Raw genomic sequence first — 25,697 nt, forward strand, 5'->3', positions numbered from 1 at the left:
TATCCCCCATACTCCATATAATCCCCCCTCCCATTTTCCCACAGCATTGAATGTGGCAGGCTTGAAGGCCCAATGCAAAAGATGGCTTCCAGGCCTGACACTTAGTTCATCTGTCCCATTCTCAGTGACCTTTGGTCAATTATCAGAAATCATGGTAGACATTCCCTTGTTTTGACAGCTCGATAGCTGTTCCCTAGATTTCAGCAGTAGAACAATAGACTGAGATGGGTAAGCCCACTGTCCTATCATCAGCCCTTAGGCCTGTGATGGCGAACCTATGGCACGTGTGCCAAAGGAAGCACGTGGAGCCATTTCTGAGCACACGCGAGGCGTTGCCCAGTCAGCTCCAGCACACATGCCCACGCTGGCCAGCTGATTTTTGGGCTTGATTTTCAGCCATTTTTTGCCCTCCAGAGGCTTCCCTGAAGTCCCCAGAGGGAGAAAAACTGCCCAGTGCACAAACCAGAAGTTCGAGAATGGACTTCCGGTTTGTTTGTTGGGCTGTTTTTGCCCTCCACAGGCTCCTAGAAAGCCTCTAGCTAGCAAATGCTGGCTGGAGAATTCTGGGAGTTGAAGTCCAGACATCTTCAAGTTGCCACGGTTGAGAAACACTGCTCTAGAGCATGGGGAGGGCAAAATATGGACCTACCAAGCCCACCGAAAGTCGGAGAATGGGCTGTTTCCGGCTTCCGGAGGGCCTCCGGGGGGGGGGGGGACAGGGGAGGCCATTTTCGCCCTCCCCAGGCTCCAAGAAAGTCATGCACGTATGCATGGGGCAGCAGTGTGTGTTTGTGTGTGATGTGTGCATGTGCAGGGGGCACGGCACGGGGGGCATTAAAGTATGGGGGTGGGCATGCGAGTGCATTCACGCGTGCACCAGAGGTGAAAAAGATTCGCCATCACTGCCTTAGGCCTTCCTACAAAGGAGAGGAAACTAATGGAATGGGAAGTGAGCAGAGCAGTTGGAAGATGGTGTTGAGTTGATGCCCAAGTTGCAGCATAAATTCTTCCTAAACGGACTTGTTCTTTTCCTGGAGCTTCTGCTTCTGTCAACTGCCATCCAGTTGAATTGTTTCAGGTAATTAATAGCCTGGTGCATCCTCTGGCACAAGAGCCACTGTAATACCTCCCGTGATGTATATAGCTCAAGCTTTTTAGATAAGCTTATCTTAAATAAAAAGCTAACCAGATTTGAATGATCCTATCTTGGTTTCTGGAGCTGTACGAAACCTTTCCTTCCTTGTCTGGCTGTTTTCTGCAAGAGGCTGCAATCAGGGATTCACAAGATTCAAGTTCATTTCTAAAGTTCCGGTTTTATAAATCTGATAAAATAGCTTCTCAGTCCAGAAAAACAGGAACATATAATGTTCTTGATTTGACTGCTTTGCATGTTGTTGAAGGACATGTTGTCTGGGCAAAATACAGGCCCTGGCTTAAAAAAGTTTTGTTGTTGTTAATTGCAAAGTCATGCCCGATCCATCGCGACCCATGGACAACATTCCTCCAGGCCTTCCTGTTCTCTACTATCCCCTGGAGTCCATTTAAGCTCACACCGACTGCTTCGGTGACTCCATCCAGCCACCTCAATCTCTGTCGTCCCCTTCTTCTTTTGCCCTCAATCTTTCCCAGCATTAGGCTCTTTTCCAGTGAGTCCTTCCTTCTCATTCGGTAGCCAAAGTATTTGAGTTTCCTCTTCAGGATCTGGCTTTCTAAAGAGCAGTCAGGGTTGATCTCCTCTAGGACTGACCAGTTTGATCACCTTGTGGTCCAAGGGACTCGCAGGAGTCTTCTCCAGCACCAGAGTTCAAAGGCCTCAATTATTTGGCGCTCAACCTTCCTTATGGTCCAACTTTCACAGCCATACATTGCCACTGAGGAAAACATAACCTTGACTATACTCACCTTTGTTGGCAGAGTAATGTCTCTGCTTTTTAGTATGCTGTCTAGATTTGCCATAATTTTCCTCCCCAGGAGCAAGCGTCTTTTAATTTCTTAGTAACAAGAAATTAAATAACAAGTTTTAGGAGAGTCTTGTAGAACACACTTGAATTGTTCTTTACCAAGTAGTGCAACCTTTTGCAACTTAGACATCTTCCAGAGGTGTAGCACAGCTCAGAAATCTAGGTAACAGCTGCAGGGATTCTGGGAGTTGACATTTGAAGAACAACCATGTTGGGGAAGGTTAACATGAAGGGTATGAGCTAAATGTTGTCATCCAGCAAAGTTAGATCCATATCTGCGTTATCTTTTTAGCCAGTAACTCTTCAGGTCTTTTGCAATACAAATTTCTGGCAAATGTTTTTGTGGTTTGTAGATTATTAAGCATGGATGTGAGGGTTGTGGACGTTCAACACATATACAATTGAGCAGGGTTTGAATCACAGGGTCATGGATTCCATCTTGACTTTTTACACAACATCTCCACAAAAGATGTTCTTCTTGATAGGTGTGTGAATAGCATCCAGAACATGAGACCCTGTGCGACTTCAAGGTGGACCAGGAACAAATGTCCATGTAGAAGTGTCTTCGACTGAATGTCCATCCATCCATCCATCCATCCATCCATCTATATACACTGTTTCCCCAAAAACAAGGCCTCCCCATATAATAAGCCCATTGGGCTTTTGAGTGCATGCACTAAAATAAGCCCTCCCCCAAAATAAGGCCTCCCCAAAAATAAGCCCACCCCTAAAATGTGCATTCGCAGCCAGTCCCTGCCTTTTCCTGGGGAGAAGGGGGGGAACATGCCCCACGCACCCCACATACATCTGCCCGCCACATGGAACAGCCTTGCAGAGGCCATTCCTGTAAACCGGAACTACTGCACCCCTTCTCTTAGTGGTGGCCGCAAGAAGAGCGGCAGTCCCAGAAACGCTAGGGCTGGTAAGAGTGTGCCAGAAACAGAGACAGAACTTCCGGCCCTATCTGGATCAGCTGATCACTGGCTGCGGGCCGAGATTATGGGGTCTCCTGTACTTCAAAAATAATAAGCCCTCCCAAAAATAAGGCCAAGCACTTATTCTGGGCGTCAAAAGAACATTAGATCCTGTCTTATTTTTGGGAAAACACGGTATCTATCTATCATATCTACAGGGGGGGGGGAATGAAATACTATAAATCTAATTATGACTCTCAAAGGGTCTTTGGAGGTGATTTCCAGGTCCTGAAGATTCAGGCTTTGCATCTTTTTGCTCCACAAATTTTCTCCAAAGACTTCTGGCTTGCCATAATGGTTTCATTAAAATTGTTTTTTGCCACAGGCAAAGCACTTAAATCATGTTCTCTGTGAAGCTACCCATATGTGACTTGTTCTTTGTCCTAATCTCCGAAAAATTTCTTTTTGCATCCTTATCTTTAAGGTGGTTTTTGATTTTTTGGGGGGGAAATATGTGAGCATCATGCACCTCTCCACAAAAGATGCTCTTCTCTCCCCTGGTGTGTGGGTAGCATCCAGAGCAAGAGCCCCTGTGCGACATCAAGCTGGTCCAGGAACAAACGTCTACGGGGAAGTGTCTTCAAACTGAACGTTGACTTGAAGGAGCATAAATCTAAGTCTTCTGGGTTCACCCTTCTTGAATCCTGAATCTTTTGTACTCGCCAGGGTATTCCTAGCCTTGTGTTTCACTCAAAAAATAAACAAACCCCAAATGAGATCTGGAAGCCTGAAGTCTGCCCACAATGCTTTTGAATTGCATGTTTCTTTATGTATTATTTCCATTAACCTGTAATTCAGGGAGAGCAAGTATTGAGTTGCCGGAAAAGTTGTGGATATTTGATCCACAAATCTTATGTTATTCTTTTGTCTTCAGCACAGCTGATCTAGAGAGGCTGGGTGTACACATTCGGCTGGGGCAGAGTGCCGATTGTTTGGTTTGGCTTTTGTGTTGTGTAAATCCCATCATGGGGGTTTACAAAATGTTGCTTTTAAACTATGATTGGTGAAGAGATACACAGCAGGGTTAGGTTCTGGCTGCTGCTACTGCTGGTTGGCTCAGGGATGCCCGTGTGTGCATGTGCAGTACTTAAAAAATGCTTCTGTGTATGTGGAGAAGCAAAAAGCAAGATGGCGGTACCTACGGCACAGCCGAGAGAACCCGTTCGGGGGCATGGCAGGTCAAGTTACTACCTACTCGTCTGAACCAGTAGGAACCCACCTCTGATGTACAGTCTAAAGGCCCATAGCTTTGGCCATCAGACCAGCTTTAGAAATTTACCACCAATTTGCGTTTTTGTTTAATCAATGTGATAGAAAACTTATTCAATATATGGAGAGATTATGTATGAATTAACTCCATGTAATTGAGTTTGACTCCTGGTGACTTTATGATCGGACCTGTGCAATTTTCTTAGCAACAACTTGATTTCTTTTGGGATATTTTTTCTATCTTTCAACTCTAGCTGATGTTCGTGGTATTTTCTTGTAGTTATCTACCCTGATGCTTAAGTTGGGGAATCTGCACAGGTAGTCTAAGCATTGTCATCTAACTAAGTAAAATAAATGTCATCGTTTAATTGTTTAAAGCTTATTAAAAACAATCCTATTTAGTTGATCCCATTCAATTTTTGAACTCTTTACATATCTTATAACCAGTCCAGTGGTGGGTACCAATTTTTTAAACAACCGGTTCTCTGCTGGGTGGGTGTGGCTAGGGTGGGGGTCATGTGACTGAGTGGGCATGGCCAACTCTACATCACTTGTGTGGGTGGTACCTGTATGGGACAGGCAGGTTGGGGAGGGAATCCAGGGGTCTGGTGGGGGTGGGTGGGTGGGAGGAAAGATCCAAGCTCTGTGTGTGTGTGTGTGTGTGTGTGTGTGTGTGTGTGTGTGTGTGTGTGTGTGTGTATGAGAGAGAGAGAGAGAGAGAGAGAGAAAGAGAGAGAGAGAGAGAGAGAGAGAGAGAGAGAGAGAGAGAGAGAGACTGACTGCGTCAAGCAAGACTGGGAAAGCTGACTGCAAGAGAAGAAAAGTTGGGTAAGCTGTTTTGGTTTTTTTTATGCCATTTTAAGGCTGATTTTTGGGCCAATTTTGGCCCAAAACCAGCCCCAAAATGGCCTTTTTGTGGGGATTTTTCAAGCTGTTTTCAGGCCATTTTTTTGGATTATTTTTCACCTGACTTTTAGGCTGATTTTAGCTGGATAAATGGCCTGAAAACAGTCTGAAAAATGGGCGGGGCCATCTGGTGGTCTGATTTGCTGGTTCTCCGAACCCCACAGAATCGGAACAACTGGTTCGGGCGAACCGGTCCGAACCAGTAGCATCCCACCTCTGAACCAGTCCTTGATGCCATGCTGTCTCCAGAAATTTTGCACCTCCTGGCTTATGGTTTCTGTGATGGGCAGGGTTAGCCACAATTGTTTTAACAAATGGTGGTTAAACAAATGATGCAATGTATAGAATAGGTCCACCATTGAATCCACATTAAGAAAAATATGAGCAACTTGCCTTTATGAAAGTACATGAGAATCAAGGCTGCATCCAAAGGACCAAATTTTAGGCCTGGTTCGGGATGTTTAGTCTAGAGCTTTAAGTGGTGTCATTTCCCACACAGCTGGGGGAAGATCCAGGAAGTAAGACTTCGGAAGGAAGTCTTCCTATATATATTCCAAAAAGATTTCTGTAATGTTAATCAATGAAGAATCTTGGAAACTGCAAAAAGAATGTGTAGTACTATAATTAAGGCAGTCTTCTTTTTCACCTTTGCTGAATTGCCATTTATGAGATAATCCTAGGAGATTCCCCCTTCTGTCTCTTGATTGTTTATGTCTATGTCTCCCACAACCTCCGACATGTGGTAAGGATGGCAGATAGCTTGATCTCCTGAATCATCATCATCATCATCATCTTTGTTTAACAACCCCATAAACCCTGGAAAACTGAATTGTGTTTATTGGCCGTAATTGTTCAGCAGATATTATTCTCATTGAGCCCAGAGAGAGAAATAAATATCTGCTTCTACCTAGGATCGAACTCACAGCCTCCTGATCGTGAGGCGAGAGCTCCATCTCTAGGCCACCGCACCACTCTAGCCTGATCTCCTAAATCCCTAGGAAGAACTGGACAATCTAAGCTGACATCAGGACCCAGGTGAAATTGACTAGAGGGAGGGCAGGTTTATCCTGATACAGCCCGGAAGATCAAGGCATAGTATGAAAGAATCATGGGGCTGGAAGGGACCTTGGAGGTCTTCTAGTCCAACCCTCTGCCCAAGGCAGAAGTACTTATACCATCCTGGACAAATCTTCTCTTGAAAACCTCCAACAATGGAGAACCGGAGCACAAATCCGGGTGGCAAGCTGTTCCACTGATTAATTGGTTCTATCAGGAAATTTCTGCTTATTTCCAGATTGGATGGATCTTCTACCCATTCCTTCTTGCCCTACCCTCAGGTACTGTGGAGTAGAAATTGAACCCCTCTTCCCCAGGACAGCCTCTCAAGTGTATGGAAAATGGCTATCATGAGCCTTAGTGGCGCAGTGGTTCGAGTGCAGTACTGCAGGCTACTTCTGCTGGCTGCCAGTTGCCTGCAGTTTGGCAGTTCAAATCTCACCAGGCTCAAGGTTGACTCAGCCTTCCATCCTTCTGAGGTGGGTAAAATGAGGACCCAGATTGTTGGGAACAATGTGCTGACTCTGGAAAGCACTGTGAAGTGGTATATAAGTCTAAGTGCTATTGCTATTGCTAAAATATATTCTGCAGCAGCTGTCTGTAGTATAGGCCAGCCTTGATACACAAAATGTGGGGGAGGGGGAGAAAGGAGCGGGCTGTGTGCGTGCCGCTGCAACTGATTGCAAAAGCAACATTTATCCTCAGTGCATTCTATGCCTGGTTATCTTAACCAGGTTAAGAGAACCCCAATGCTACAGAAGTGAGTCGATTTCCGATGCTAAGCTCTGTATCTGGGGAAACCTTTGTTAACTTGGCCAAGAAAAAATAGCAGAAGTTCCATCTTCCGAGGTGGGTAAAATAAGGACCCAGATTGTTTGAGGGGGAGGGGAGATATGCTGACTCTGTAAACTGCTTAGAGAGGACTGTAAAGGATTGGGAAGGTGTATATAAGGCTAAGTGCTATTGCTATTGCTAAAATTGCCCTACCCTCAGGTGCTATGGAGTATAAATTGACCTCCCTCTTCCCCGGGACAGCCTCTCAAGTGTATGGAAGATGGCTATCATGAGTCTTGGTGGCGCACTGGTTAGAGTGCAGTACTGCAGGCTACTTCTGCTGGCTGCCAGCTGCCTGCAATTTGGCAGTTCACATCCCACCAGGCTCAAGGTTGACTCAGCCTTCCATCCTTCCGAGGTGGGTAAAATGAGGACCCGGATTGTTGGGGGCCATAGGCTGACTCAGTAAACTGCTTAGAGGGGGCTGTAAAAGCACTGTAAAGTGATATGTAAGTCTAAGTGCTATTGCTATCCTGTCTCCCTTTAGCCTTTTCTTCGTTAGACTCAGCATGCGATTTAGCCTCCAGAACCCTGGAGCATAGATAGCACAGCTCAGAAAGCTTTTTTTCTTTCTAATAAATAAATAAATAAAAGGCTAAGAAAACCAGGCGATCTTGGCAGGAAATGCAAAGAGAGGTACTAAAAAGAAGAATGGTTTTCATTGGTGCAGCGTGCCTAGGGGTATAAGAAGAGTGACTGGGCTGATTAATTTTTCCCTTTTGGCTGCTCTGGCTGAGGTTGGTGGGAAAGAGAGCCCATCTGTGTTTCCCAAGGACAAAGTCCTGTTCTTTTCTTGTGGATGTTTGAACCCGCTGCCACCCCTCTGCAGCCTGCCGATTCCTGAATGTGGTTTTTCTTCAGCTTGGATGAGCTGCATTTTGTAACCAGAATGCCCCTCTAAACATACAGAACAGATGCTTTGTCTCTGGGAATAAGAGCTAGTTTTTTCTAATGAGTGCTTCCCAGTCTAGTTGGTGTCAAGTACCATTTTATCAATGAGCGCCTGAATGACAAAAAAAAAAAAAAAAAGCAACCACCCAGTTGAATTATTGGGGAGGAATTTGAGTTGCAGCCCGGAGAGGTTCTTTTACATTGAACCTCGTGTTTCTACCACCCCGTTTCTGCAAAAGAAGGCCCTGATTCTGATTCTCCTCCCGTCTCCGTTTTGCCTGTGCCCAGAGCCACTCTATAAAGGGAGAAAGAGGGACGCAGTGGCTAAGGTGCTGAGCTTGTCGATCAGAAGGGTCAGCAGTTTGGCAGTTCGAATACTTGCGCTGCGTAACGGAGTGAGCTCCCATTACTTGTCCCAGCTTCTGCCAACCTAGCAGTTCGAAAGCAGGTAAAAATGCAAGTAGAAAAATAGGCACCACCTTTGGTGGGAAGGTAACAGCGTTCTGGCATCTTCGGTGTTAAGTCATGCTGGCCACATGACTATGGAGACATCTTCGGACAGCGCTGGCTGTTCGGCTTTGTAGCGGAGATGATCACCGCTCCCTAGAGTCAGGAACAACTAGCACATACGTGCGAAAGGAACCTTTACCTATATAAAGGGAGAAAGCATTTATTTAACCCAATGTTCTTCAGCCTTAGCAACTCCTAATATATTTGGACAGAATTCTGGGAGTCGGTCTACATATTTTAAAATTGCCAGAGTGGAGGGATACAAATTAAGCCTAAACCTTGCTAGCCATGTTGATTGATCCATGCTGGGTAAATATCTAATTCAATGCCTCCACACCATGGAACTCATTAGATGATTTGGAGTGCTCACTCTTACCTGCTCAACTCGAACCATTTGGCAAGGTTGTTACAGGGATAAAGTTAGAAGAGAAAAAACTACCTTGATTCTCTATATAGAGGATGTAAGGGTGTGTAGAACTGACTGGACTTTAAGGAAATACTCAAAAGTCATTAAACAAAGAAAAGGGGCAGAAGCATGTCTTGAGTCCTGGAAAAGGAGATACTATTAGGAAGAAACATCGGTTGGATTCAGCATTGGGTTTCACTTATTTTTACCACTGGTTCGTGTGCGTGTACCTTCCACACATGTGTTTTGCTCATGCCCAGCCTTCTGCGCATGCGCTTTGCTCATGCACACAATTTCTGTGCATGTGCTCGGCCTCAAAAGTGTGGCTAAATAGGATGGCATAGCACCGCTTTGCCCGAACCGGTCCGAACCAGCTGAATACCATCTCTTGTTAGATTCTCTCTGATTTCCTCGGGTATAAGAGGGATCAGATATGCGAGATTCAGTAGTACAGTCTAACTACTGTACTACTGAAAGCCAGAAAGATGGGTCATCCAGGAGTTAAAATTGACTTGAAAGAAACTCGACCTTTATGCTTTTGAAATCAGTTCAGTGAAAGGGAAATAACATGCAGCAAGAGGAAAAGAGATAACAAGCATTATGGAAACATTATGGATGGGATCTGATATAAAACGATCAGTGGCATGGCTTTCAAATAAGATTAAAGGTAATTAAGAAAGATTAATTGAAAGCATTAAGAGGGATTTACATGAAGGGAGATGTCTTAAGCAGTTATGGAGCAAGAGATCATTGCAGGGAAAATGAGGATATTACTCAAGATCATTTTATTTTTTGGCAACTATAATTTTCACGCCTAGCCAGTATGAAGTGATTTTGATATATTTATTTTTTTTCTGGCTGTACAGAAGAAAAGTGAAAACTGAAGGAGAAATTAAACCTAAAGCAAAAGGCAGATCTGAATTGAAACATAGGGAGTGCCTGGAGCACAGTCCTGCTTAATACTTTAAATCGGGGGTCCTCAAACTTTCTAAATAGGGGGCCAATTCACGGTCCCTCAGAGTGTTGGGGAGGGCAGACATGCTGGGTGGACGTGGCTAGGTGGTTAGGTGACTCAGTGGATGTGGCTAAATAGCTGTATAATTGGGTGGGCGTGATCAATTTAGCAGTCCAAAAAATACACACAAATTAAATTTTAATTTGTTATGCTCCTGCGGGTGGAAAGCAGGTTAGTGAAAGGATGTATCTGGCTTAAGGTGTGTATGAGGGACCTACCTCTCTCTCTCTCTCTCTCTCTCTGTCTGTGTGTGTGTGTGTGTGTGTGTGTATGCTTGCCTGCCTGTCCTCCTTCCCTCCCCCACTCTCTCTCTCTGGAGGCCGGAGAAGCAAAAGATGGGTCCATTTTTGGCCTCCAGAGGTCTCCACACATCCCGTTTTTGGCCTTCCCGGCCTCCAGAAGGCGGGTGGGAGCCAGTGGGTAGGTGGGGTGATGTGGGTGGGGCAGCCTCACGGTCCTGTGCGGCCCAGATTAATGGCTTTGGCGGGCCATATCTGACCCATGGGCCATAGCTTGAGGACCCCTGTTTTAAATCATAGGAGAGGGGGAAGGATTGTGTGATTTTTTTTTCTCTATAAAATGCTGTCCAACATCACAAACTCCTCAGGGTTGCTTGTGGCCAGACTGATATCCTGCATGAATTCATTTTCATCTCAACCAGTGATGCCCCTGCATTCTGAAATTATGAATCGGACATCTCACGTTTTCTTCCTAACTTCTTTTTTTATAAAAAGTTTTTTTTAAAGAATATGAACATTCCATCTTTTCTTTTTTTTAATTGAATTGGGGGAAAAAAAGCTTTTACAAATATTTACCTCCCCTCCCCCACCCTCCCCATCTGAACCTAACCCCCCCAACCTTCACCACCACCACCCCCGACTTCCCAGAACAAATACAGGGTATAAATCTTTAACAAAGATGTTCTAAAATAAACTTAAAGAAAGTTAGTATCATCTTTCATTTGAGCTTTAACTCCTCTTTTGTTCGACTAACTCTAAACAGATTATATCATTCCTTGCTTCTTCAGTCATAAACTGGAATTTTTTAGTCCCGTATTTATTTTGAATATAGTCAATCCATCTTCTCCACTAAAATATGGAACGCTTCACGAATTTGCGTGTCATCCTTGCTCAGGGGCCATGCTAATCTTCTCTGTATCGTTTCAATTTTAGTATATGTACTGCCGAAGCGAGCATTACATTCCATCTTTTCTTAAACAGTGTGTCGTCTGGGTACAAATGTCTCTGTGCAACAGCCATAAGAATTTACAACATCATTCACTACATTGATATTAATTCTCTAATCTTACAATTATAGTATATGAAACAATTGAGCATACTAAACCTGTTCATTTTTCCCTCTTAACGTATCTTCTGATAAGAATAATAATAATATTAAACATAATAATCCTCATTATCATAATACTAACAATTATCATATTGTTTACATCTGTCTTAACATATTTTCTACTCTTTCTTAATTTCTTTCTTTTATTTCCAACTTCCGTTTTTATTCTCTAACCATTGATAAAATAATTCCCATACATAACATTCAGTTAGTTCTTTCTCCTTAATTGCCAGTGTTAGTCTGTTCATTTCTGCACATTCAAATATTTTCCTAATCACCTTCTCATCTGTAGGGATCTCTTCACTTTTCCAATTTTGTACAAATACGATTCAAGCTGCGGTTAATACATGAATAATTAAATATGTGTTCTCTTTACTATAAGTTTTAGGCAAGATCCCCAACAGAAATATTTCTGGCTTTAAATCAAAGTGTTGTTTTATCATCTTTTCCCAGCCATGTTTTTTTTCCCCTAACTTGTTCTGCTAGATACACAGAACAAGCAGGAAAAGGAAGTTGCAACCTATGGGGTGAGAATAGTGGCAAGCCATGCTTAAGAGTGGGTGAAGCGTGGTGAGGAGGTGATGGAACTCGGGAGAGAGGGGGAAGCAAAAGTGGAAAGACCTTGGCGAGTGGGAGGTCTCCTAGCAACATCAGCGCCACCTCGTCAATTTAAATCGTGTCTTCATTATGAATGTTGAAGATTTTCTGCAAACATAAATTACGTGATGATGGTTGTCATGCCAATACTAGATTTTTGATCTTGGTATCATCAGTAGGAGTACAAATTGTCCTTGAAAAGTTATAGTTGTACCCCAATCTCTATTTTAGCCTTGTCCATTTTGCAAGAAAAGCCCATCACCACCTATAAATAATAAATAAAATCTAAAAATCACCACCTCGCCTGACTGTACATTGTCCAAAATCAATGGTTAGCATTTGGATATTCTCTCTATAGAGTGCAATTCAAAGTTTGTATCTGCTGATCTTCTTGACTAGAGCTCTTATTTGCTGCTTTATTATTTCCCTTCCTCTCCCTTGTTTCTAGCTGATATTTCTTGAGCACCTATTCTTTGGTCTTGTTCTGCTTTTTCCCCCATCTGTTTCAGCTTGCTTGCATCTGATCTTAGCATGCTGATCTTATTTTCCAGTCCGACCTTCCATTTTGGTGATGCACTGTTGCAGGGGTGGGTTCTGGCTGCTGCTACTGCCGGTTCGCTCAGGGGCGCATGTGCTTGATGCGTGCTACGTGTGCATGCGCAGTACTAAAAAATTGCTTCTGCACATGATGAAAAACAAGATGGCAGCGCCTAGGGTGCTGTCGAGAGAACCAGTTCAGGGGTGTAGCATACCTAGGTAGGCATTTACTACCTACTCAGCCGAACCGGTCCGAACTGGTAGGAACCCATCTCTGCACAGTTGGGCCTTTTTGTTGTTGTTGTTGTTGTTGTTTATTGATTTTGCATCCCAGGTAAAGCTGCAACTGTGCTGTAGATTTGGTTCTTGCAGCGAAGTGCTTCTTAATATTTGGTATTGGTATCTTTTAATACTCGTGTTCGCTGTTTCTTTGGAACAAACATCAGTGTAGGCAACCTTGTTCTGTTGTTTTAGTGCTGTTCTAGCTGCTCAGTTATTCTTCGTTTCAACTCTTCTTCTTTAGTTAGATGACTTTGTTCTTTCTTAGGAGAATACAGAGAAGAGGATGCCTGGTTTGGGAATGAAAAAGATTTAGTATCTATGCTGGCTTCCTCTATCGATGACTCCCCCTTACTTCTGGCAGGACTTCAATTTCTTTGACCCTGACTGGACCTTTGCAATTCTCCCAGTCCTGCTTCTGTGAATATTTTGTTTCGATTTATAAATCAGTGCTGATAGATGCTGGATGTTGTTCTGTCCAGAACTATCATCATCATCATCATCATCATCATCATCATCATCATCATCATCATCATCTAAGAATGTTCTTTAGATGCCAAGGTTGATGTAAAGAACAACAAAGGGAAAATAATTTATACTAGGGGTGGGCTTCAAAAATTTTAGCAAAAGGTTCTCTGCCCGGTTGCTGGGTGGGCATGGCCTAGTCAGCCTCCTGCACCACAGCAGGAGGGGCATTTTTCCCTCCCTGGGCTCCGGAGGCTTTCCTCAAGTCTTCGGGAGGGCGAAAACGGCCTCCCCAAGGTCCAGAGGCCCTCTGGAGGCTGTAAATAGGTTCCCGAACATCCAGTAAGCCTGTTTTTCACTCACTCCAAGCCTTCCAGTGTGCCCTGCACTTACCTGCATCCAAAATGGGCCACGTGGGGACTCCTGAGAGGGGAGGGGTGGGCAGGGCCAGCCAGGAGTGGGATTTGGGGGGTTCTCTGAACTTCACATAATCTTAGCTAGAGTTCTCCCAAACTCCTGCAAACCCCCAGCAGCCCACCCCTGATCTAGGCAATTTGCTGAGGGCTGTATTTGGTAACCAAATCTTTATTTGTAGTCTTTCTCCTGATAGCATCCCACAAAATATTATCTTCCAGTGGGTTGAAAACTAGTAGATCCAGAATTCCCCACATGAGGGCTGCCTGGGCATTCTGGAACCACTAGTTTCAACTCAACTGGAAGAATCACCTTGGGGAATCAAGGTTTAAGCATAGCCTAGTTAGATCGGAAGGGCAACGAAGTCAATTTTCATGACCAGAAGTGAATGTGGGTTATCTTGTCATTGCATTGCATCTTGTCCTTAGCATGGGGTGGATTTTTGTTTTTGTTGCCGCATCTTATTTAGGCTGGTAATGTTGACGCAACTCAGTTGCCTGATACCTTAGCTCTGTTTTAACTGTGTGCCAGACCTCCTTGAATGCACCAGGAGGAAAATGTACTGGAATCCATTTAATCTGTATGGAATAATTCAGTAGTAATACCTTTCTGCTGGAAGGTATAATTACTGGCACACATGCACACAGTTGTATTTAATCAGCAGGAAAATAGAAGAAGACATTAATATGCTGACAATAAACATATGGGAAAGGCCAGAATGGGTTATATCTCTCAGGGCTTCCAAAATTTGGTTGTCTGGTATACAAACAAGAATACTTTGAGGATTATCTTGTTTCAATCATACACTTTGTACCCCTAGGAGACCCTTTCCATCAAATCAAGTAGGACTGGTGTGACTGTGATGGACAGGGCACAATTTCATTTATTTAGAGCAGTGATTCCCAACCTTTTTTTGGCCATGTCCCACCTAAACATCTCTAAAATACCGATCTCTCCCCCCCCCCCCCCCGGTGACGTATAATTCTTACTTTACTCAAAAAGTGAACTCTACTCACACGGAGGAAGCCTACAAGGCCATTAACTTGGTTTAAACAAGGTTCAAATTGCCCCCATTAAAAATCAAATTGCCCCCCTGTGGGGCGTGGGGCCCACATTGGGACCCACTGATTTAGAGTGTTTCTTTGGCCCTGCAAGCATCAACTCACAGCAAGAAAAACCATCATAGAAACAAAAAACCTCCAGTTATAAAGCAACAGAAGTAACCTAAACTGGCTGTGGAATTCTGGGAGTTGGAAGTCCACCTATCTTAAAGTGGCCAAGGTTGAGAAACACTGCCCTAAACACACATAATCCAACAAATGAAATCTATTGTAAGGTCAAAATGATGCCTCAAAGGCCTGCTGGAAGAGGATGATTTTCACCTTTCTCATGAAAAATTTCAGAGTGAGTCCCATTCTGATCTCAGGGGAGAGCCAAGCCCATAAAGGATGGGCTGAAACCTTTGTGATCCATAGCACGTTCCTGGAACAGCAAGAGAGTTGAAATAAGCGAGATCGTTTCGTGGCTAGAAAAACACAATGGGGGAAGACTTAGTAGAAAATGGTACTGCAAGTAATGAGAAATATAAACTGAAAGGAGGAAGAAAACAGTATTGAAAATGTATCCAGAAATCTGTTGTTCTTCCTATTGTATTCCCGCAAGTACAGGGTCCGCTTTTCAGATCATCGAATACCACTTTTTGCATGCTGTGCCGCACGATTTATATTCGCTAGAAAGCAGGAAATTCTGTTTTCTAGCTAATATAAATCGTGCTGCACAGCTGCTTCCCCCCTACTTACCTTTGCAGACTCAGAAAAGGCCTCTTAGCGCCTGCGGTGTGTATGTGCATGAAGTGCGCCTGCAGTGCGCATATGCACAAAGCGTGCCTGCATGTGCAAAGCAAACCTGTAGCAGACCTCCGAGCATTTCACCCCTGCTATACACATTGAGTACAGTAGAAGGTTTCGGATCCCGTTGCAACTGGTACGCTGTGCATGGGGCAGGGCATCCTTGTCGGGCATGCACGCTGCACATGAATGCACACGTCACCGCCCTGCGAAAACCCAGCTGCTCAACAGAGGTCGCACAGGCGCCGCACTCTGTGCTTGTGTGTGCAATTGGCCCGTTTGTGTCAAAAACTGGTAAGGAATGCGGGCAGGGCGGGCCAAACGAGCCACAGTTCCGGTACGGTGACCGCTGCTCCCAGCTACCACTGGTACGCCCGTACCAGGCCGTACCGCCTAGAACCCATCACTGATTGAGTAGGTATTAGTCTAATCACAGGTTTAAGAAGCAGCTTTCCTCTCTGAATACTCTTTTCCTTGAATGTTATAAAGCCTTCAATTAGGCGGAAATACTTTTCTGGAGTTTGAATAATAACACACGAGTTCACACTAACAGAAGGTGAAAAACCATTGATCATTTTAGAGGAAGTTGAATCTCTGTATTTTATTGTTATTATTATTCTCGTCCTCTGGTAGCAGGCCAAAAAAAAAAAACATCAGCTGGGAAGTTGTGTTTTTAGTACCTGAGAATGTTGTCAACAAATAAAAACCTTGCTGGGAATTTATTCTGACTCCCAAGTTTCACTTTTTTTCAAACAACATTTGCCTGTTGCTTATTCTGGCACCGTGGAGCAGGCTGCCTGTATTTTAATACTTGTTGGTGTTGGGAACAAGGCCGCAGGCTTTTTTTCAAAACATAGTAAATAGAGACAGTTTCCCAGGGAGAGGTAATAATTCCAAGTTGGGTTGGTGCCTCCTGTGGATATTTAGAAAACATCAAGAGCTGCCTGTCATCCAGAAAGCAGAGAAGCTAATCAGAATGGGTACTATCTGTAGTGTTGGAGAGAATTAGTGATTTCTGATGCCATTGGACATTGTTACCCTTCAGCATAAAACAGTGCTGTGGCTGGGGGAAATGGACATTGGGAACAGAACATGACTTGGGTCTCTCTCCTCAACTCCAGATAATGAAAATCTGTTTCTGAATAACCCATTCCTATTTTCGATCAACCAAGTCCTGTATGCACTCTCTAGATTGGTTGTCTAAAGACAAAAATGGAACATGAATAAAAGATTTTGTAAGAACAAGACTTCCCTTCCTTCCCCTTCCTTCCTCTCTTCTCCCTTCCCCTTCTCTTCCTTTCCCCTTCTCTTCCCTTCCCATGTCCTTTCCTTTTTTCTTTTCTTTTCCTTTCCTTCCCCTCCCCTCCTCCCTTCTCCCTTCCCTTCTCTTCCTTTCCCCTTCCCTTCCCATGTCCTTTCTTTTCTTTTCCCTTTTGCTCACTTCCCTTTCTCTTCCTCTTCCCTTCCCCTTGTTTCCTTTCCCCTCCCCTCCCCTCCTCTCTTCTCCCTTCCCCTTCTCTTCCTTTCACCTTCCCTTCCCATGTCCTTTCTTTTTTCCCCTTTCCCTCACTTCCCTTCCTCTTCCCCTCTCCTTCCCCTTGTTTCCCTTCCCCTCCCCTTTTCTCCCTTCCCCTTCTCTTCCTTTCCCCTTCCCTTCCCATGTTCTTTCCTTTTTTCTCTTCTTTTCCTTTTCCTTTCCCTCCCCTCCCCTCCTCCCTTCCCCTTCTCTTCCTTTCCCCTTCCCTTCCCATGTCCTTTATTTTCTTTTCCCTTTCCCTCACTTCCCTTCCTCTTCCTCTTCCCCTTCCCTTCACCTTGTTTCCTTTCCCCTCCCCTCCCCTCCTCCCTTCTCCCTTCCCCTTCTCTTCCTTTCCCCTTCCCTTCCCATGTCCTTTCTTTTCTTTTCTCTTTCCCTCACTTCCCTTCCTCTTCCTCTTCCTCTTCCCCTTCCCTTCACCTTGTTTCCTTTCCCCTCCCCTCCTCTCTTCTCCCTTCCCCTTCTCTTCCTTTCCCCTTCCCTTCCCATGTCCTTTCTTTTTTTCCCTTTCCCTCACTTCCCTTCCTCTTCCCCTCTCCTTCCCCTTGTTTCCCTTCCCCTCCCCTTTTCTCCCTTCCCCTTCTCTTCCTTTCCCCTTCCCTTCTCATGTTCTTTCCTTTTTTTCTCTTCCGTTCCTTTCATTCCCCTTCCCTCCACTTCCATTCTTCTTCCTCTTCCCATCCCTTTCCCTCCTCCCTTCCTGGGAGAAATGGGGTATTCCCCTTTTTCTAATTACTAAGTTATATCTCATTCATTTTTTATTTTGGAGGGGACACATCTGTGCTGTTCTATTAAAATCTATTAAAAAGCCCAGTCCAAGCAATCACTCTAAATAGGTTTACAGTGCAAGCAAGAAATTGTGATGGGAAACGGATGCCCCATCTGTGTGCATTGGAGCAGTTCCTTCTTTATGGAAAAAACGAGAACACAAAATCTTGGTTAAATTGAGCAACAGGATTGTCAAAGAGGAGATTAGGCATTGATAAATCCTATATGTTTATGTGGATTTATCTAAGATATAGGCATAGGCTCCTTGAATCATTTCCAGGTGACCTTCATTAAATATGGATTCTCTTATCATTTGGTATTTTTTATTTAATAGCCTAGATGAAAACTGGGCAGGAACACTTATTAAATTTGAAAGTGACACAAAATTGGGTAGGTTAACTAATTCTTTTTGTAGAACATTCTAAATGACATTATTAAGTTAGAGAAATGAGCTGAAAGTAACAAATGCACAATTTTTTGCTTAATATCAAATGCCAAATGCACAGTATAGAATGTGGGATACCCAGCTTGATAATAGCACTGGTGAAAATGTTTTTGCAATGGTGCTGGAGCCAACAATGTAATGTAGCTGCAAAAAAAGGCAAATGTAATTTTAGACCACATCAACAAATGTGTAATTTCCAAATTAAAAGAACAAATGATTCTGTTTTATTTTGCTTGAGCATACCAGTCTTCAACATTGTGTTCAGTTCTAGGCCTTAAGCTTTGAAAAAGGTGCAATGAAATAGAAACAGATTCGGAGAAGGGCAACAGAAGTAAGGAGGGGACCAAAGTGTTTTGGGGTATTTTATTAATATTTATTATAAGATAAAAATATAAAAAGAAAAGTTGAAAGTTAAAAAAAGGAGAAAGAAAGGTACAGGGATAAAAGCAGTGGCTTGTGTCTTTTTTCAGTGCACTAGAATGCAAGAAAAATTACAACCTCAATCATTTGCTTTACATTTCTAGACATTTTGAGCCATTTCTATAACATCAAAGTCATTCTAGTCATCAAAACCTAAAATCAGAGTTTTCAGTGTCAAGCAAAACATCCAGAAGTGGTTTCCAAGTTGAAACAAAACTAAATAGGTTCTTCTCTTTAATTAAAACATCCACTTTTGCCACCTCCAACAACTCACCTTTACCATCCATTCTTCCATTGTGGGTATCAAAAATGAGGTGTTAGAGAGATTGCAAGAACTTGGTACTTTTAGTCTTAAAAAGAAAAAAACTGAGAACTCTGTGCAAGTATCTGAAATAATGTCTCATAAAAATAATTCAAGGCATGTTTCCCCCTGCAGATATGGAATAATGGCTTAAATGTTAGAACAAAACTTTCTAACAATAAGATCAGTGTCACAATCATTAAGTTACCCAGGATGAAATAGCCTCCTCCTTGTGTTCAGGAAGAGGTTAAGTAGTTATCAGTCTGGAATGCTTTAATTTGGTTCTTCCCTTGAACAACTTGTTGGATGCCATAGATAAAGGTAAAGGTTCCCCTCACACATATGTGCTAGTCATTCCTGACTCTAGGGGGCGGTCCTCATCTCCATTTCAAAGCGAAAGACCAAACGCTGTCCAAAGACACCTCCGTGGTCATGTGGCCGGCATGACTAAATGGCGAAGCCACACAGAACACTGTTACCTTCCCACTAAAGGTAGTTCCTATTTTTTCTACTTGCATTTTTTACAAGCTTTCGAACTGCTAGGTTGGCAGAAATTGGGACAAGTAACAGGAGCTCACTGCGTTACGCCACATTAGGGATTCGAACCGCCGAACTGCTTGCCTTCTGATTGAACTGCCTACCTTCTGATCAAACTGCTTACCTTCTCAGTGTCTCAGCCATTGAGCCACCTTTGGGTGCCATGGTTACCCCTTCAAATTCTAGGAGTGCTTCTGGTACACTGTTGTTATGCCTGCACTCTTATGTTAAAGTGTGCAACGGCCTCGAGTAGCTCAAGAGAACCTAGGTAAGAACTCAGGACCCAGCATGGGAGTGCTGCCAAGGGTGATGCACACCAAGAAGCAGCAGTAGAAGAACAGTTGGCAGAAGGGAAGGAATCTGTGTGTGGAGATGTTGACCTTCAGCCAAGAAGCATCTCAAGGGGTTCTAGCTGTCCTCATTTCCTATTGCCTCTTATCGTGACTTCCTTATAGAAAGAAGTATGCAGGTGTGACTTGATTGATTGATTTGATTTTATTACATTTATATGCCACCCTCTTCCCCAAGGGGACTCAGGGCGGCTCACAATTCAAATCAGGGGAGGGGGGTACAGACAAGAAATAAAAGACGGAACATAACAATACATAATTTAAAAAGAACACACAGCAGTCATACCATTCGAGGCGGGGGGCAACAGCTCTTTAGCCCCAGGCCTGTCGGAACAGCCAGGTTTTAAGGGCTTTGCGGAAGGCCTGGAGGGTGGTGAGGGTCCGAATCTCCACAGGGAGTTCGTTCCAGAGGGTCGGAGCAGCCACAGAGAAGGCTCTCCTCCGGGTAGTCGCCAGTCGGCATTGGCCGGCGGATGGAATTCGGAGGAGGCCTAATCTGTGGGATCTAATCAGTCTATTGGAGGTAATTGGAAATCCTGGTACAGGGTTTTGAGTTTCAAAGAGAAGGTGATGGAGAGTTACTACGAGAGTTTACTCCTGGGTCATTTACTATTGTTAAAGGAAGCGAGCCACAAAGTCTGGAGTTTATATATGAATAACTGTTTTCTTTAGAGAGTTAGACGCATACAGAGAAACATGCACGCATTTCAGATATTTTTTTCTGTGGCCACGATCTTCAGTTCTGCAGAATTATTTATATACTGTATATATAACTCTTGCGTTCAGCGGAGACCCTGAATGACTCGTTCCAGCATGGTGCCTTCCAAGTATGTTATATGGCAGCCCTTCCTTCATTCCTACCAGTTTAACATATGTTCAAGCTTCAAGGCGATAAGAATAGTAGTGTGGTCCAGATGGAATCAGATTAGATCCTAAAATATTTTGGGATTGGACATCTGAAGGGCTTCAACCTCGGTTTGCAGTTGTCAATGATCAAACTCTTTCTCTCTGAGGCATGACCATGAGTGGTCAGGTGAGCCAGCAAGCAAGAGGTCATCTTTTCTGCATTGATGCCAAGGGTTTCCTGTAATTTTTTCCTCCTCTTTCTTGATATGACTCGGGCACTATAAAACCAGTGGTGACAATGTTTTGGTAACTGCTATGGTTGATGATAGGTGACTCAGTGGCTAAGACACTGAGCTGGTTGATCAGAAAGGTTGGCAGTTCAGCGGTTCGAATCCCTAGCGCTGCGTAACAGAGTGAGCTCCCGTTATTTGTCCCAGCTTCTGCCAAGATTCAAGATTTAATGAATTTGTATGCCGCCCAATCCTGAAGGACTCCGGGCGGCTTACATAAAAACAATTTAAAAATACTAAAAAATTTAAAATACAAGACAAAGCAAGTTAAAAGAACACAACATGCACTCAATCTTAGTGAGGCTGGTTCGAATCCCTAATGTCGCGTAACACAATGAGCTCCCGTTACTTGTCTCAATTTCTGCCAACCTAGCAGTTCGAAAGCACGTAAAAATGCAAGTAGAAAAATAGGAACCACCTTTGGTGGGAAGGTAACAGCATTCTGTGCATTGAGTCATGCCGGTCACATGACCACAGAGACGTCTTCGGACAGTGCTGGCTCTTCGGCTTTGAAACGGAGATGAGCACCGCCCCCTAGAGTTAGGAACAACTAGCACATATGTGTGAGGGGACCCTTTTCCTTTACCTTATGGCTGATCTGAAGAGTTATGTTGTATTTATTTAAGCTAATTGGCTTTAATATTATAAATCCTTTCTGTCTCTTCCCTCCCTCCTGCCCTTCCTAGAATTCACTTACAGAAGAAGTGGGCATAAATGACAAATGAGAACTTGTACATCTGTTTTTAAAATTTGTTTTGCAAAAGGGTGTTCTTCCAATAACAAACTTGGACTTGTGCCCCTTAGGAATGTGAGGTAAATCACTTGAATGCTAGGCTCAACAAGCCCACATGACTTCCAGGAATGGGGAAAACAAGCATTTTTTTTCTCCTCTTGTAGTTCCACACTTCATCCAAAAGAGGTCACTGTTGGCAGTCACCAACTTGAGCAAGCAGATTGTCCACTGTATTAGATTAAATTAAGATCCATTTGTTTCTAGACTAGTCTTCTTCAGCAGGCTTTGCCCTACCACATGAGCCTGGCAGAGGGTGTGGCAACCATTTCTCAGTTCTTACATGTGATCTGCTGACATGCCTAGAACTCATGATTGAAGTGTGATGTCCTGATGACTACCAGTTTAGATAGTTAATGTCTAAAGGAGGACCGGAGATGTTCATTGAAGTATAAAGCAATTATTGATTTATCCATGCCATCCAAATCTCAGGTCCTGTGCTTCTAACCCTTCTATGTCTCAGCTGTACCTGTCCTTTCACTCAAACCAAACAACAAACTGCAAAATACAATTTCAGATCAATTTCAGATAGACCCAGCCTCTCTCTTTCTTTTAATCTTGCAATGCCTCTGCCACACAAATTTAGATCCTTCTGCTACTGCTTAAATAGTGCATTAGTTGTCAAAACAGGTACTGTGTTTTCCCCCAAAATAAGACAGGGTCGTATTTTCTTTTAACCCCCGAAATAAGCACTTGGCCTTATTATTGGGGAGGGCTTATTATTTTTGAGGTACAGGAGGCAGTGAACATGGTCACCTCATGGCTGCTGCTGTGTTGCAATATTTTCAGGGAGGGGTTATTTTAGCGCATGCGCTCAAAACCATGATTGGGCTTATTATCCAGGGAGATCTTATTTTGGGGGATACAGGGTGTTAGAATAGAATAGCAGAGTTGGAAGGGACCTTGGAGGTCTTCTAGTCCAACCCCTTGCCTAGACAGGAAACCCTATACCATTTCAGACAAATGGTTGTCCAACATCTTCTTAAAAACTTCCAGTGTTGGAGCATTCACATCTTCTGGAGGCAAACTGTTCCACTGATTAATTGTTCTAACTGTCAGGAAAATTTTCCTCAGTTCTAAGTTGCTTCTCTCCTTGATTAGTTTCCATTCATTGCTTCTTGTTCTACCTTCAGGTGCCTTGGAGAATAGTTTGACTCCCTCTTCTTTGTGGCAGCCTCTGAGATATTGGAACACTGCTATCATGTCTCCCCTAGTCCTTCTTTTCATTAAACCAGACGTCCCCAGTTTCTGCAACCTGATATTTTACGTTTTTTTCAATCTCAAAATTCTTTTGATGATTTTTTTAATTCATCATTTCTGTTTGATCTTCTATTTTCTTATTTTTTGTTAACTTTGTTGTCTATTGTTTATTAATTTTGAAACCTGCTAATGAACCAAATCCTTTTAATTTGCCCTTTAATGTTTCAATCTCCTTTAAGGGATTGTCTAAAACCAACACCAGGTTATCTATCAAAGAAGCTTCCTGATTTTTAAAAACACGAATACGGCTAATCTGGCAAAACTTGTTCTTGAAAATCTGTACTGACGTCTGAAATTACCGCAGTATTTGCAAATTGCTTGTAGATTTAACTCTTTATATTAATTTCTTTTAGAATCTTCCCAAGTATTGATGTCCAACTCCAATCTGAAGTTGATTTCTTTTCACATTTGAAAATAGGTTAGTTAGGTTACTTAGTTAATTTAGTTTATTGATTAGCCAATAGGCCATATCAAAATCCAGAATTACAAGTACAAATTATTAATAATAATGGAATAAAATACTATAATTTGATATAATTTTATCTTATTTATATATATATATATATATATATATATATATATATATATATATATATATATATTTCAGTATCATCCCTACAATCTATTCCAGGGGTATCAAACTCAAGGCTGAGTCTGGTGTACAGGGTACTTAAATCTGGCCCGCAGGGCCGGCCTGGAAATATCAAAGGACCAGTCCATGGTGCCTTTGCTGGTCAAAATGGGGTGTAGGGGGCTGCCCTTGCGCAGCCCCACCATGCCCCTTAGAGTGGCAGGGTGCTGCAGGAGACATTCCTCATTCCTCCCCCCGCCGGCCCAGCCTATGGAGGAGAACTACAATGCTGATCTGGCCCTTGAAATCCAGATCTACCCAAATCAGTCCTGGATATGCTGATCTTCTAGTAACCCAGGCTGCTTACATATTGAGTAGATGTATTAACCTCTAAGCCACGGGTTCTCCATGCTTTGTCAGCTATTTCAGGGGAGAGATTATATATTTTTTCTCTGGTGGGACCGGTCTGTCAGGTCAACCTTGTCTATCCAATTATGGGATAGAGCATACTATTTCTGTTTTTGCCCCTTCAGCCCCGTGAGGAGAACCCATGGCTTAGAGGTTATTCCATCTACCTAATATGTAAGCAGCCCGGGTTTGAATCCCAGAAGGGTATGGCTAGCTGATGAGAGCTAAATAGCTTGAAATAGATCTATACTAGTCTCCCTTTATTTCTTTGTTGGTAAAACATACATTTAACCCAAAAATAGTTTGTGATGAAAGCGACTGCCTGCGAAGGCCCCTGGATTGGGGCTGAAAGGTGAATACAGAAGCAGTATGCTCCGTCACATAATTGGGTAGACCAGGTTGCCCTGATAGACCGATCTTTAAAAACATTTAAAGAGAGTCTAGCAAGCATTAAATACACGAAGCCACCTAGTTGCCTGGACACCGTTCCTGGTCTAAAATATGAACTATGAGTAACCAAGCCATATTCAGCTGCTCTGTGCAATGGGGTGGATCCTAGTATTGGTACCTTCAATCATTTGATCCCTGACGAATTAGTAATTGCTAACATGATTGCACTACAGATTAGATTGCCCCAGAACTGCTTGAGGATGCATAAGGTTGTGCACGTAACACTGGTCTGAAACTCTTTAAAGCAGCTGCGTCATTTGGGGAAAGACTCGGCTGTTTCAAGAATTAGCACACAGGTTGCTTATATTTGCAACCCCAGGTGCCTTTTTCCAGTGGAATCCAAAATGCAGCACACCCTCACTTTTTAGTCATACTCAGGGACACGGTTGCCGAGCAGTAGTTTCAAGTCAGCCCTTTAAATTCCAACTGCTGTATCACAGGAGCACACCCAGTTTGGCCTCTGAATTGTGTAGCTAATTCCCAGGTTTCCTGTAACACATTATTCTTTGGAGTAAATTAATTGCTCTGTATTAAATAACTCTATCTGTGATAAGGGATGACTGGACATGACTGCATATCCGTGACCCTCTTTTGCTTGCCGAATTCTTGCATTTCCTTCACTTATTTGCTTCTTAAGTTGAATAGCTTTAAGTGTACTCCAGCTGCCATCTGAATGTCAGGAAGACATTTCCTGGGTAAAAACATTCGATTGTTACAGCCTCACCTCCTCCTCCTCCTCCTCCTCCTTGCCTAAGCAAGACTTTGCTCTCAATTAAAAGTTGTGCAACTTCTTCTTTGCTTGATACTTTGCCCTGGCTATCCTTTGGCTTCTTTGCTGCCGAAATGCCACAATAGGCCAAACATGCATCTTTCCTTCTTTCAGCGGGAGTTCCTTCTTGAAAAAGAACTTTAGCACCACAGAAAAAGATTGAGGATTCCAGAGGCCATGTGGTCCAAGCTCCCCCGTCTTTTGATGTGTGTCACTGGCTCTGTAGACTTTTGAGCATGGCAAGGCTCAACAATAGAAGTTGTTTTGATTCCAAGGGTCTCTAGGATCCTTTAACAATCGGTTCGGTGATCGCGTGATTTGCACACACACAGTTTGAAGAAATCTTCATTTCCGGGTTTCTTCTAAGGAGTAACACAGAACTGATTCTGCTCTGTCATGCGAATCAGCTGAGAAGATAAAGGTAGGAAAATAGCGTAGGTGGATGGGCCCCATCTGATTGTCAGGGTGAGCCGGTTCTCTCTCAGCTGATCATCAGAGCTACCTGTTCGCCCAAACCGGTCTGAACCGGTAGAATCTCATCCCTGGTCCAGTGGTGAAATTCAATTATTTTTACTACTGGTTCTGTGGCATAATGTGGCTTGGTGGGTGTGGCTTGGTGGGCATGTCAGGGGAAGGATATTGCAAAATCTCCATTCCCACCCCACTCTGGGCCCAGCCAGATGTGGCATTTGCCGTTCTCAGAACTA

The 25,697-nt window shown here is 43.4% G+C and overlaps 1 protein-coding gene and 1 non-coding gene across 4 annotated transcripts in view; one reads left to right on the top strand and one right to left on the bottom strand.

Annotated features, from left to right (window-relative positions):
* The window catches only part of NEDD4L (NEDD4 like E3 ubiquitin protein ligase), a 352,866-nt gene that overhangs the window by 62,886 nt on the left and 264,283 nt on the right, over positions 1-25,697 (top strand). The gene's annotated exons all lie outside the window — the stretch shown is intronic.
* LOC148045292 (U6 spliceosomal RNA) lies at positions 10,852-10,958 on the bottom strand. The gene has a single exon (XR_015696832.1). It is a non-coding gene; the product is annotated as a U6 spliceosomal RNA (small nuclear RNA).

The sequence above is a fragment of the Thamnophis sirtalis genome, unplaced genomic scaffold (assembly GCF_051295495.1).
Source record: "Thamnophis sirtalis isolate CommonGarterSnake01/CBP01778 unplaced genomic scaffold, rThaSir2_p1.2 scaffold_5, whole genome shotgun sequence".
NCBI lineage: Eukaryota > Metazoa > Chordata > Lepidosauria > Squamata > Natricidae > Thamnophis > Thamnophis sirtalis.